Raw genomic sequence first — 5,958 nt, 5'->3', positions numbered from 1 at the left:
CCTGGCTGCCTTCAGAGCCAGTTCCCCCAGCAGGAGAGCAGCAGGGGAGCCGTAAAAACAAGCTCAGCCAAGGGAAAAAAAGCAAGAAATAGCATTCTTATTACAAGGTAAACAGCATTAACTCCATCTTGGGGGAGTAGAAACACCATGGCAGTGATAGGCTTTTCTGCCCACAAGCCGTGGAAGGGCGGTGGAACGTGCTCCACCCTCCCCTTGTGTAATGCTCCCCACGCAGCAGCTGTAAATAATCATTTACCTGTGTGTGCTCCTCTTTTGCTGCTTTTTTTAGGGCCTTTCTTCTTAAATGCACCTCCTGGAGGGATGGCTGCACTGAGGTGTGCATGGCACAGCCTTGGTGCTGGAGCTGGCAGAGCTCTGCCACATGCGACCGGAGCTGGAGCCGGTGGCCCTGGGTTACTCCTGCGAGCCAAGCTGCCAGCTGCGGTAAGGGGGATGGGAGAGTGTGGGCTGCATTTGTTGTTTTTCCAGTGAAAAGAGCTCAACAGTTCATTTTAATTATTGTTTTTCCCGGATCTGCAATAGCATTTCTCCACACTTTGCAGTTCTCTAGAAAAGGTCTGGTAAAAACACGTTATCCAAAACACATCTGTCAGTGAGCCAGGTCTGCTTGTTTACCTGACACCAGGATTTCAAAGCAACTCTGAGGAGTTGTTTGAATCTTTCCTGACTTCAGGTGCTCAGAAATCGGGCACAGAAGGGGGAGGCTAGTTCCTTCCTATGTGCTTTTTTTTTAAAAAAATAGGTAAAAATGCCCTACCACTGACCCAGACATATAGGTTGTTTCTTTTGTGCACAATTACTGGTCGCTCGCATAGCGTAACACGACAAAAGCATCCTTTGGGGAGTATGCATGGGATGGATGCTCTGGGAGCATGAGCAGAAATGTGACCATGCCCCTGCCCAAGCACACAGCCCTGTGCAAGCAGGGGACTGAGCAGTAACAAAACCTTCCACTGCTGCCTTCCTTAAGGGAGGGATGTGGCCTTGGCCCAGCAAGCAGTGTCTGCACAAGAGGGAGTCTAATTTACGGTGCCCTGTAATTTGCTGATGCCGTAATATGTTTAGCTTGGGGAAAAGGCTCTGTTGATGTTAACGTGTTTGCTCACATTGGAGCTGCGGTATGTTCTATCGACATGAAAAACAACACCACACTGGGCTGTGGCTGGACCAGCCTTGCGAAAATAACGGGGCAGCCACTGAGCTGAGGCTGAGCTGTCGAGGTTTCCATGAAGTGGGAGCAGCCCCCTGAACCCTCCAGAGCCAGGTAGGATGTGACAGCCTGGCATCTGCTGCAGTAATGCTCACTCTTTGTTAAGAGATACAGCCCAGGTTAGTTAGACTCAAAGTGTCAGCACTGGATCAAGCAATACTTCCCTAAAGCTTTTGAACTGGCCTCAAATCACTGATGACAATGTCAAAAAACAAAGCTCCATCCGCCATCTACAACCTTTCTTCTAATTGCTGCTTTTCGAGTCCAGACAACGATGGTGAGGGTATTGTTGTTCATACCAACAATGATAGCAGAAATGATCTGAAGGCACAGACTGGGGTGCCAGGGTGATACACCCTGCATGGACACTGGACAGACAGACTTGCACTGAGAGCGAATAATTACTGCTCTGTGATCTGGCCCTGTTTGGGGATACAACATTGTCGTGGCTCAAACACACCTCCCCGTTTGCCTAGTAGATTTGTTATCAATAATTGCTTACACCTATGCAGCACTTGAGCTCATGGGACTGCTCCAGGCTGTCTGCTTTGTGTTTCAGGGTAGTGTCTGCAGGACTAAGCCCTGCAGATAGAGAAAATACTTGTTTGAAATTCAAGCTAACTCTGTGGCAAGTATTTATCTGCACACCCAAATTCTTCATCATCCTCAGAGCAGCCTGGTGGGTTAGGATGGTGTGTTCACTCTGCTTACAGATGAGCAGCAGGCAGACTATAGCCCTGCATCTTAAATCCCTGAAATCAAGGGAAGTGCCTACGGATCCATGAGGCTTTGAACTTGAGTCTCTTGTCATCTGTGCTGGTGTTTTAACCTTGCTTCTCCTCCGCAAATCCAGCACATACTTGGGGAGCTCCGTGTATGTTGGTTTGGGACTGATGGTTGTAACGCGTTACTCGGCTCTGGGTGCAGGCACAGGATAAAGATGGACCACTTTGTCCTCAAGCTGCTCTGGAAAGGGGGAGGTCTCCCTTGCTCCGTCCTCGCTGATGATGTGCTCTGGCCTCCTTCTTTTTGACATCTCTGGAGCACACTGAGCTGAGCAAATAGTCCTCTGCCAGGTTTGTCATGTGGGTGGTCAGACCAGCAGAAGGCAGGGAGCAGGGCTGAGACCCTTCAGCTCAGAGGCAGGGGACAAAAGTGGAGCAGTGGCGTAGGACCATGCTTTGGGCACGGCAGGCCAGCAAACTTCCCAGGCTTTCTGCAGAATTTCTCAGAAACTGGAACCTAAAATAAGCAAGACTGTCTTGTGTTTTATGCTGCCGAGAAATGACCAAGCTTTCCTTGCACACACCTAATTCTGCTGAAGGCATGAATTAGTCCTGACACAGAGCAGCTCTTATCACCACAAGACCATGCTTTACTAGGAATTTCCTTACAATTTTTCCCCAGAACGAGGCTCAGGCCAGCTTTGAAAGGTGATGACATCATGACCCAAGTTAGGAGCAGATGAAAACTGTTCTTACAGAATTGCACTTTGCATGAACCTTTTTCCAAAGACGACAGATCAGGTGTTTCAGATTGAGTTAAAAACATTAAGTACAGCCATAGCAGTAGTTCAAAATGCGACAGGCCTTTTATAACTTGTTTGTTACCGTAGATCACAATGTCAATATTGCAAAAGTGTAGTTTGTTTCCATCATAATCAAGCTGTCTAGCACTGAATAATGGACTAGTAGAGGCTGCTTCTTTTTATCTTGGCATACACAGAGCTCAGCAGTGTGTGTCAACACTGAGAACACTTGAAGGATTGCATTGCTTTGTCTGCTTGGACCCAAAAACACAAGGGCTTTGGAGGGGATTCAAGATGATTCGTAAAGTACCTGCTCTAAGCCAGCTTACCCTCTCCTAATATTGGCAAACTTGCTTATCTATGTCCCGGCTTTCAAAAGTTAGCCCTCCCTTTCCTCCTATTATTCACCTGGATAATGAAATCTGTGCTGTGTGAAAGGGGCAGTGATACACCCTGCACGCAAACTGGCAGAGGTTTCCATCGGTGCTCTGCTAACCCCAATTCTTTCAGTATTATATAAATGTTATTGTTCCCCAGCACCCCTGAGCAGTGGCTTCAGTTTAGCAGTGCCAGGTGCTGTACAAACAGCTCAGAGCTTGAAAAAATAAACAATGTATTAAGAGTGGGACAGAAACAAATATTTTATTAAAAACTAAATTATAAAAATTATATTAAAAATTATTAAAAATTAAATCCACTTGCTCGTGCATGACCAAAGCACAGTAATAGCTCTGGTGAAGCAGGCAGTATTGCATTCAGTATCCCTGAGCCTACACTGGGAATTGCAGCACCTGGACTCCCCTTTGACACAGAACTTGGCGGCTCCTACTGATTTTAAAGAACGAATACCTATGGAAACGATAGGACAAATAAAGCACATAGGCTCCTAGGACTGACCACAGTCCCATCCTTGTTTTGGTCAGTTAAGCATTTCTTATGGAATAGATGTAGATGACACATGAAGTGCAGGGCATGCTCTGCTCCCTTCTTGCCAGATGGGAGATGTGCAGGTAAAGCAGTGTGAGTATTTCCATTAAGAGATTTAGAGAAAGGCTTGTTTGGGTTCCCCTGTGGCATGGGTGATTTTGATTCACATCTCCTGGACAAATGGGAGCTAAAAGCAGTGATTACAACATCCATGACTTCCCATGGGAGATTCTTGCAGGACATTTGAGTTTTCACTTTTTTTCAGAACCAGAAGAAGTTCAGAAGAAATGCTGATAAAAGCTAAACAAACACTCTTCCTTCTCCCCCTGGAATTCACCTGCAAAACAACTCACAATGCAGCTAATCAAGACCGGAAAGGTTCCTCTCAGAGTCATAGATTTTCTTCTTAAGAGCAATTGAGGTGATTTCCTACAAAAGGCTGTTTCTGTCAGCTTCTGTGGCAGTGTTTTTCCTCTCATGACAGGTCGCCATGCATATTTGTGGAGATCACCGGTGCAGTTGCTGATGGATGTGCTGTAATGCCCAGCCTGGGATGGGACAAGGTGTCCCTCCCTGCAAGCATGGCACATGGGTCTGCTCCTAACGTTGCTAGCTCAGCACCGGTTCCCTTCCTTCCCGTGGTCCTTGGGGCCTCCTTGGCAGTGCAATCTCCTCTATGTCAGAGATTTTTCTCCTGGTGGACGTTTCTCGTGTGGATTTAATTGTGGGAAAAGGCAGTGAACTCAAGCTTGTGGAGGCTGCTGTGCGCTCAGACCAGAGGAACAGGGTGGAGGCAATGTCAGCTTCCCACACGTTATCTCTGGTTGACCAGGGCAGGTGGGGAAGGGAGGCTCTGGGCTCCATCCAGCCCAAAACCTGTGGGATGGCTAAGGATGGTTACTACAATGATGATATCTGCTTCCAGAGAAGACCAGAAGAATGCGGTGGGTGCAATCTGGGCCACATTCCCACACCCGCCTCTGTATACTTACACTCATTCAGCTTGAACATCCAATTAAGCTTGATGGCAGCAATTAAAAAAAGCAGCAGTATCTGTTCTTACTCATCTGTGAAAACCAGTTAGCAAGATTCTGTTACAGATGATCAGTCAAATTTTAAGCTGACTGGTGAAATTAGACTCTCAGGATAATTCTGTCATTTGGAAACGCTGCGCACGTGTGTAAGTGTAACACAGCACTGCCCAACATGGAGCCTTCCAGCAGGGTGAAGTTTAACTACTCAGTAGAGCGGAGAATGGGTTTCTGTTCTGACTAGGACCTGCAGGAATAAAAGTGTGTGCAAATGTGCAGGCATGTGGGTGACATACGCACACTGGACTAACTTTGCAAGGGCAAATGCCAGAACTTTAGAGACTCATGGCATCTGCTTGAAAAAGGCTTCTAGCGACATCATAAGAGTAATGAAAGCTTGGGACTGCTGCCATTTGTGGGGCAATTTCTGTTATTTTTATATGGGGTTCCCACTGGGAAAAAGGATAAATCTGTTTGTTTGTTGTAACAACACAGGAAGGGAAGAGGTTTTCCTTTTATCCTGCTATTACAGCTACCTTTGTCATCATATCCCTTTTCTCATCTGGTTGAGGTCTGTATTCAAACTAGCAAAGATCTCGTCCATAGCTACCATTCAGTAAACAGTAACAAGCTACAGCCAGCTTTTATCTAGATTGAATTAAGCAAGTAGCAGATCAAAGACGTAACACGTTCACCTTCCCTTACGCTAGTGCGGGAAGGGGTATATTAGACCCCATTAGGAAAGGGTTCTGATGGTAGAAACTCATGGCTGCAGCCCATCAAATAGAAAGCTCTTGAATTCTGAGCTAAAGTGTCCTAAAGAGCTTCTGACAACACTAGTGGTGAGCCCCTGCTTTATCTGAGTGCTCATGTCAGTTCAAATCTAGAAATGATCCCAGTCTCTCTAGACTGTTACTATTTGAATATGCCATCAGATTTTCAGATCTAGAAGTGCCCTGAGGCAATCCTTGGCTACCGGCTCTGGACTCTCATCAGCCACCAAAACTGCAACTAAGCCCTTTCTCCTTTTGGGTAAACAAACCACCCTTTGCCTCCCTGATCCCCATCCAGCAGAACAGTCACTCCCGAAAATGAAAGCAAGCTAATTTACTGATCTAAACTGCTCATTTCCCAACATAATAGTCAATGCTGTGAGTCATCCAGAAAGACTCTCCCCTGTTCCGTTAAGGTCAGAAGCAGTTTCAGTGGGGTGCAGGCAGGGCATCCTGCCCGAGCACAGT

The sequence above is a fragment of the Cariama cristata genome, unplaced genomic scaffold (genome assembly GCF_000690535.1).
Source record: "Cariama cristata isolate BGI_N322 unplaced genomic scaffold, ASM69053v1 scaffold28650, whole genome shotgun sequence".
Lineage (NCBI taxonomy): Eukaryota > Metazoa > Chordata > Aves > Cariamiformes > Cariamidae > Cariama > Cariama cristata.
This window is presented reverse-complemented; position numbering follows the sequence as displayed.